Below are 8,545 nucleotides of genomic sequence, written 5' to 3'. Positions count from 1 at the left end.
TGATGTATTTTTCTATTTTAAAATGTGTCACAACTTTCCCAACAACTCAATAAAACTAAAGTGAAAATCAGAAGGTACCATCTGAAGAGCCAGTCAGTTGTGTAGTGTTTAAGGTTGCTGGAACCCCTGTGGCTGACTTAGTGGTTCAAGTCTCAGACCAGGTAGCAGGAAAAACACACTGAGGTGAAACCAGCAGAGGTCATAGCAGTTACGTCGTTGCCACCAGTCTGGGACTCCCATATGACTGACCAAGGTTTACGTCCCAGACCGGTGACTTGAAAATCATGCCAGGAGCATGTGCACTCATGTCCAAGGCCCCAGGAAGAGAGTGGTGGAGAAGGGTTTGCAGCTTGGCTGTACCCCACCCCGGGAGGGGGGGGTGATTTCACACTTTCCCTCTCTCTGTTTCTCTTTCTCTCTCTCTCTTTCTCCACACACCCAAAGGCAAAAATCTCTTAAAAAGGAAGGAAGGAAGGAAGGAAGGAAGGAAGGAAGGAAGGAAGGAAGGAAGGAAGGAAGGGAGGGAGGGAGGGAGGGAGAAAGGAAGGGAGAAAGAGAGAAAGAAGAAAAAAGAAAGGAAGACAGAGAGACAAACACACTGGGCATATGTGTGTGCATGTCCGAAATGCCAAGAGGAGAATGGAGGAAAAAGGACTGTAGTATGGCCATCCCCGCTAGAGATGCTTTCTCACTTTCCCACTCACTCTCTAGATCTCTTTGGCAAGTGTTTGAGCCCTACAGGGAAAAAAAAGTTAAATTAATAAAATTTTAAATAAGATACTAGAACTTATAGACAAACCCCCTGAGCCAGCCCATGGGCTAGTGGTTAATACAATCAGATCCCATAGAGCCAACTGCACAGTCCAAGTTTAAGAAACACACTAGGCATATGTGCATGAATGTCAAAATCCCAATAGGAGGAAGAAATGGAGGAGAAAGGATTGTGACATGACCATTTCCCATGGGGGAGGAATGTTTCCTCACTTCCCTCTCTATCTGTCTCTGTTTCTCTCTGGCAAGTGTATGATTCCTCTGGCAAATTAAAACAAAACCAGAAACAGACCCCTAAGTTTTGGGGCAGCCAGATCAACAACCAACCAAGTCTGCTTGGATCTGGACACAACTAGTGGTTTGAAGGAGTAATAGAAACCAAATCTAGTAAAAAGTTGAGTAGCTTATTTAAAGCTGACTTCAAATATACGGACCATATTTCTGGCTTTGATGTGCAGTATGTTTTTAAATAAAAAAGCAATGTGAAAACTTGAAATAACACTTAAACCTACTATGGATACATTTTAGGTGCACATACTATTTACTTAATTTTTTGCAACCTTTAGCATTTACGATTGCTCTAATAGGTTGTTCTTTTTAATCAGAATAATAATACCATTTAATTAGTTTTTAAAGCTGTTTCACACATATTAACTTGTATGATTTTCATTAAAACCCTGAACTTGGGAAATGTACCTAATCTCTCAGTCGTATTTCTCAGCCTCTACTCAAAGGGAGGATGAGACAAGATGCAGAGATTACTCTGAAGATTAGCAATGTAACATAGATTAAGTTCTCATCTCTCATACAGTAGGTAATTAATAACAGTAGTTGGCTCTGGATATGAATTCTAATACCTCCATATTGGAGCTGAGGCATTAATTACTTCAGTCTCCTAACCTCTTTCCCAGAGCTCCTTACTCTGCACCACGCTTGCCTGTCATATCAAGGAAGCACTCATCTCCAAGTTGTTGTTTAATATTAGGCAGGCTCCCCCAAACCAAATGGGAACAGAGAGAGTAGGTGAAAAATGCTTAAATACCATTCCCAATTTTCAATGCAAACTGATGTATTAAATTGTTTTAATTTACATGTATTTGATTCTAAAATGGTTGCTCATTTTTTCAAGTGCTCACTAACCATTTGGACTTCCTATTTGGGGAATTATTAGGCTTAACTTGGAATTATTATGAAGGAAATTCAAGAGTTTAATAACAGTGCTGCAAAACCCTGCTTAGAAGAGTTTCATTGGGCTAGGTTTTAGAAGGATGCTTGGGATTTGGACACGTGGAGAAAAAGATAGTGGAATATAGTTTCATTTTTGTGTTTCCTCCTCTTCACTTTTATAGTATCAGCCTTGGAAACTCTCTTTGTGTCCCCTTCTCTTTTCTTCCACAGGTAACTCCTCTGTCTTCTATTTGTAGTCTAATATTTTTTGTACTTTATTAAGATGCATTGTAATTGCAGTCTCCTTAATTGCTTCCTAATTGGTTCCTTCCCCCACTTGGTGTATTTTTCATGCATTATTAAATTCCAGCTGGCTTTCTGGAGCTCATTTTGTATTCCTTCTAGACAGCTCTTCCAAAGCTAAACTATGTGTCTCCTGGTCCCCTGGTCAAGTAGGGAGGAATACCAGGAAATTGAGAGGATCTCTGTATGTGCTTCCTGATAGAAGGATGACAACATCATCAACCAACACCAAACTTCCCTTGTCATTCACAAGCACCTTCACACATAGAAGTCTATCTGATAACAGTTTCAAAGCATGTATTGCTATTCCCATTAAAATAGAGGAATCTAAGAATCACTGGGATTAAATAGCTTTCTTTCTCAAAGTCAAAAAAATGATCTGGGATTCATACCTAAATCTGACTCTAAATCCTGTGTTCATCACTCAACACATACATTAAGACAAATAGCAGGCTTATAACCAATTACCCTCAATAGCTGCTCTACACAGCACTCAAGAAATTAGTTTTCTCTCTCATTCATGAAGACCTTTCATAGGGAAATGTGTCACAAAAAGATTACATCATCTCGAGTCACAAGATCTGATTCTGAGTCCCAGCCCCCATATGAGGAATTCACTTAACTCATCTGATCTTCAGCTTCCTTATCTCTGCAAAACTAATCATTATTCTACTTTATGTCAGTGTCTGTAATATATGTCTGTTACAGGGACCAGTAGTTAGCATAATGGCTATGTTGCTGGACTCCCACGTAGTCGACCGCAGTTCGCGTCCCGGACCTGGTGGCTTAAAACTCACACTGGGCGCATGTGCATGCGTGCCCAAGATCCCAAGAGGAGAATGGAGGAGAAGGGATTGCGGCGTGGCCATCCCCCCTGGGGGGTGATTTCTCGCTTTCTGTCTCTCTGTCTCTCTCTGTCTGTCTGGAAAGCGCACACGCCCTATGGCAAAAACCTCTCAAAAAAATATATATATATACATATATATCTGTTACATAAGGACAGAATGCTAGGCAGTAAGAGGTCATTAGGTTATATGGGAGGTTTTTTTGTTCATTTTTTAGGGAGATTTTTGATATGGGACACATGCATTTGCCAGAAGAGATAGAGAGTGAGAAATCACCCCCCACATGCACAGGGATGGCCACACTGCATCCCTTCTCCAATTTCCTCGGGATTTTGGGCATGTACACACGTGCGCCCAGTGTGAGTTTCATGCCTCCAGTTTAGGACTCAAATCATGGTCAGTCATGAGGGAGTCCAGCAATATAACCATTACACCATCTGCTGGTCCCAGGTTATATCACTTTTGAGATTCATTTCCAATCCAAGATTTTATTAATCTCTGTGTATCTCCAAATAACATACCAGGAGATGCTTGAAAAACTACATGCTTGGAAGACTTTCTGGAATTAAAAAAAGAATAATAATCTTAAGTCAGTCAACAACTAACCAATCAAGATCCATCCTGGAACTCTGGGAACTTAAAATTTCAAGGTGATTTATTTAATGCATTTATATGCAGATTAGCATATATTGTTGCGAACCAATTTAAATGATGCCATAAGCATTTATATTCAGAATGAACATTAGAGTTTTAAGACTAACCCAAAACAATTGTCATAATTCACTGGTAATTTTTAATTTTGCCAAGTCATGAATCTGAATCGAATATATGCTCATCCACTGAGTTAGAGCAAGTTACTTAGTAGTAAATTTACTGAACCCAATCCCTTCTCAAATCATCTTTTATTTTCTCCATATGTAGAGACATATCTCTTCAATAGGATAAAATATACTGGTAATGAAAATTTATAAAAGTCCCAGAATATATCTTGTGCAAATGTGAAGAGTTTTCTATCAAATAAATTTTACCACTGCCTTTTGCATTATAAGAACTTAAATAAATAAATAAATAAATAAAAGGTAAGCCATAGCTAAAGGTAAGCCATGTCCAAATGGAACACATGAGAAGCCAGCAGCAATGTCACAGTGTTTCTAATCAGGAAGTGGGTGAGCAGTGGTGGTGGTAGCAGTAGTTACAATGCTGGTAATAACCCTCAGTGGCTGAGTGCTGAAAATGAGCCCAGTCCTCTTCCAGGAATGTTGGATATATTAGTTTCAGTTCATGCAGTAGTTGTACACAACAGGTATTATTATTATTATAAATAGGTAAATCAGACGCCATTTTAAACTTTGAGACAAGCACAATCTCCATGTGTTTGTGTGCGTATGTGTTTTAATTTTGTCCAAGGCCTGTGTGCTTGCTGGAGAGATAGACACAGAAAGAGAAAGTGAGAAAGCACCCCCCTATGAGGAACGGTCACACTGCAATCCCTTTTCCTCCATTTCACCCTCCTTTTAGGGTTTTGGTCATGTACACACATTGCATCAGGCATGTTTTCAAGCTGCTGGGTCTGGGACTTGAATCACATGGTCAGTTATGTGGAATCTAGCTGCCTTAACCACTACACCACAGGTGGCTCACCCACCCCCATCATGTGTTTGTAAAATATTCTAAGAGTAGGAACTTTAGTGTAGAATATGATGTGACAAATTCATCCAAATTAGGACCAGCAGAATTCCTTCTGAGCCCTGAGGAGTATCATTTGTTCAGATATGTTAGGAGATCCCAGACTTACTTCTATACTTGTTTCCTGGCTTGTTCCTAGCTAGGTCTAATTAGGTCTTCTAACACCAGAGCAGGCCAGTGTAGATGGTGTGCTCTTTGGAGTCAGAAGCCACTTTCAGCTCATTAGCTTTCCATGACTGAGTACACTCAATATTTCACCTTCCTACCCTAACTATCCCTGCAGAGGAGAGTCAAACATAGTACACAGTAGTATTCGATTCCAAATATGCCTAGTTATCTTGAAATTCCCTCAATTATTTCCCACCTTCTGTGTTGTCCATACCTCTTACTGGTGGATTCTCTCCGTACATTATCCACTCATTTTTTTTTCATTATTGAAGACTCTTTTTAAGATAAATCAAGTAAAACTTTGTGTATACACATATAATCAAAACTGCCCTTCTGAAATAAACATTTGAATTTCTTTTAAAAACGAGATTACAACTTTATTTTTTCACAATCTAATAATAAAGTTATATTTGGGATCAAGATCATTCGAACTCTTAACATTACATGAAAACAGTTTGCCTTCTTTATAAAAGCAACTAGAGAACCACAAGAATATTAGACGAAACTCTTTTACTTTGTGAAATTATCACACATATAGGAGTATAATTAAAATACAAAGATTCAAGCTGTAACTTACACAAAATGAAATTCACTGCCAAAGAAGAAATCACATTTTTTCAATGTATGCTATCACTATAATCACAAAATTTATAAAGATTTCATGTTAGAAACTTTGTGGCCAATAAGTATGAAGTTGTTCTGAAATTAAATCAATGCTAAAGAAAAGCTATGTTTTGGGGAACCAGCAGTTAGCGTAATGGCTATGGCTCTGGACTCCCACGTGGTCGACTGCGGTTCGCGTCCCAGACCTGGTGGCTTAAAACTCACACCGGGCAGGTGTGCATGCATGCCCAAGATTCTGAGAGGAGAATGGAGGAGAAGGGACTGTGGTGTGACCATCCCCTCTGGGGGGTGATTTCTCGCTTTCTGTCTCTATGTCACTGTCTGTATGGCGAGCGCACGCGCCCTATAGCAAAAACTTCTCAAAAAAAAAAAAAGAAAAAAGAAAAAAAGAAAAAGAAAAGAAAAAAGAAAAAGAAAAGCTATGTTTATAAAATATTCAATGAAAATATTTATCTCCATTAACATTACGACATCGAGATACATATTACCAGATTATTAAACTGCTTAGGGAAGTTTGAAACAATACTCAGAGATTCCTCTTTTTTTGCACCTTTTTTGACCTCTTCATTTTCTATTTTTTTTTCCAACTTCATTCTTGTTTTCATCCCCTCCATCTTTCCAACTTCTTTTCCATTTTCTTTTTTTTGTCTTCCTCCACTTTTCCATCTTCTTCGTTCTCTTTTCCATCTTCCTCTACTTTTCCATCTTCCTCTTTCTCTTTTCCATCTTCTTCCTCATTTCCTCTTTCTTTCTCTTTCTTATATTTTTCCTCATTTTCATCTTCAATTTCCTTTCCATCATTCTTTTTCATCTTCTTTACCTTTTCCATCTTTCTTCTTGTCATCTCCTTTCACTTTTCTATCTTCTTCTTTTCCATCTTTCTTTTTTTTCCCATCTCCTTTATATTTTCTGTCTTCCCTCTCATTTTCATCTTCTCTTTTCTCTTTTCTTTCTTCTTCTGCTTTTCCATCTCCCTTCTCTTTTCTGTCTTCTCCTTGTTCATCTTTTTCCCTTTTCTGCCTTCACTCTTTTTTTTTGTCCCCTTCCTCTTTTCCATCTTCTCCTTTCTTATTTCCAACTTTGTTTTCTTTTCCATCTCCTCCTTTCTTCTTTCCATCTTTGTCCTCTTTTCTATCTTTGCCTTTATCTTCTTTGTTTTAATCTTTTATCATCCTCTTTCAGATCTTCTTTTATGTCTTCTGCTGCTGCCACTGATTCTTTCTTTTCTCCTTCCTCTTTGACTTCTTCAATTTTTTCTCCTTTTATCTCAATTTATTTTTCAGGAGCCAGTGCCTCTATAATTCTGGCTTCTCCATTTTCAGCATTTTCATTGTTGTATTCTTCTTTAACAACTTCTTCCTTGGTTTCAGCAATTGCTGTGGCACTTAAATCTGTGGTTTTTTCCATCATCTCATTTTTTGTCTTTACTTTCCTTTGAGTTGATGCTCTTTTGGGTTTCAACTCTGGGGTAACAGGCACAGGCATAGCAGACAGTCTGGCTGATCTTCTTTTTGGCTCCTGTCTCACATCATCTTGACCTGCAGCCTTTACTTTGGGCATTGTTACAACTCCCTATAGAAGATCTTAACAGTCAGCAGTAAAAAAGAAAAGAAAAGAAAAGAAAAAAGCAGAAAGCAGTCCCTGTCCTACCACTCCAAGAGCAACTGAGTTTTCAATGAACAAATTGCAGCACGACTTGTTCTCATCTCCCCCAGTATCCACTCATTTCTCAGAAAACCACTTTCTACTCTTTAAAAAAATTCTGAGTTTATCCTTTTTATAGGATGTACCTAGCACAGCTTCAACTACAGGCCAACTCTCCCCTGAGGACTTACACTTTGTCTTTTTTTATGGGAATCTATTCCGTCATGTCTTGTCAAACACAATGGATTCAGGAGAGGTTTGATAGTCTTCTGTTTTCCCATTGTTATTCTACCTTCTAGTCAAAAATTATTTTGTGGGGGGACCAGGAGTTGGAGTAACAGCTATGTCGCTGGACTCCCATCTAGTCGACCGTGGTTTGAGTCCCGGACCCACTGGCTTAAACTCACGTCAGGCACATGTGTGTGTGTCCAAGATCCCAAGAAGAGAATTGAGGAGAAGGGATTGTGGCATGGCCATCCCCCCTGGGGGTTGATTTCTCGCTTTCTGTCTCTCTGTCTCTCTCTGTCTTTCTGGCAAGTGAGCATGCCCCATAGCAAAAACCTCTCAAAAAAAAAATATTTTGTGGGGATCAGCAGATAGCATATTGGTTACATCGTTGGACTCCCACGTAGTCTACCGTAATTCAAGTCCTATACCTGGTGTCTTAAAACCCACACCAGGCACATGTGCATGTGTGCCCAAAATTGTGAGAAGAAATTGGAAAAGGGATTGCAGAATGGCCATCCCCCATGAGGGGGTGATGTCTTGCTTTCTATCTCTTTGGTGAGCACACACATCCTATAGCAAAAATCTCTTAAAAATATATATTAATTCTGTGAAATTCAATACATTGCATTTTTTTAATTTATCACTAACAATTTATATCTGAGGAACTTCCCTTTATTCAATGAAACCTCTGGATTCTGTTATATGGTTTTCCTTTCTGCTTTGATTGCTGCTTTCATCCTCGGAGATTTCCAAATCATGTAGATGGCTCATAAAAACCACCATCTAGCCCAGTCGCAACAGTGTGCACTGGTGTACACCACTACTTGGCAGGCTGGGGCCACAAGGGAGACCAGGTTCAGCTCCATAAAATCTGGGTGCAGTAGTATTTGCCTGGCGTCTTAGCTATTTGGGAGATTGAAGCAAAAGGATCATGACATAGAGAGACTCTATTTTTTTAAAACAAATGGAGGAGGGAAGCTATACAGTAGCACAATAGTAAATTTGAGGTTCTAAGACATGGAAAGGCTACCAGATCACTCCCAGGATATGCCCGATCCTCGGGAACCAATGATTCAGGCTGCGTAAAGCTGGGGCTGAACTGTAGAGTC

General features: G+C 39.2%; 1 pseudogene; it reads right to left on the bottom strand.

The window, feature by feature from the left end:
- Positions 1-6,291: 6,291 nt before the first annotated feature.
- LOC102483036 (high mobility group nucleosome-binding domain-containing protein 5 pseudogene) lies at positions 6,292-7,124 on the bottom strand (annotated as a pseudogene).
- Between the last annotated feature and the right edge of the window lie 1,421 nt (positions 7,125-8,545).

This window comes from Tupaia chinensis, unplaced genomic scaffold (assembly GCF_000334495.1).
Source record: "Tupaia chinensis unplaced genomic scaffold, TupChi_1.0 Scaffold000139_1, whole genome shotgun sequence".
In the NCBI taxonomy this organism is placed as follows: domain Eukaryota; kingdom Metazoa; phylum Chordata; class Mammalia; order Scandentia; family Tupaiidae; genus Tupaia; species Tupaia belangeri.
This window is presented reverse-complemented; position numbering and strand designations above follow the sequence as displayed.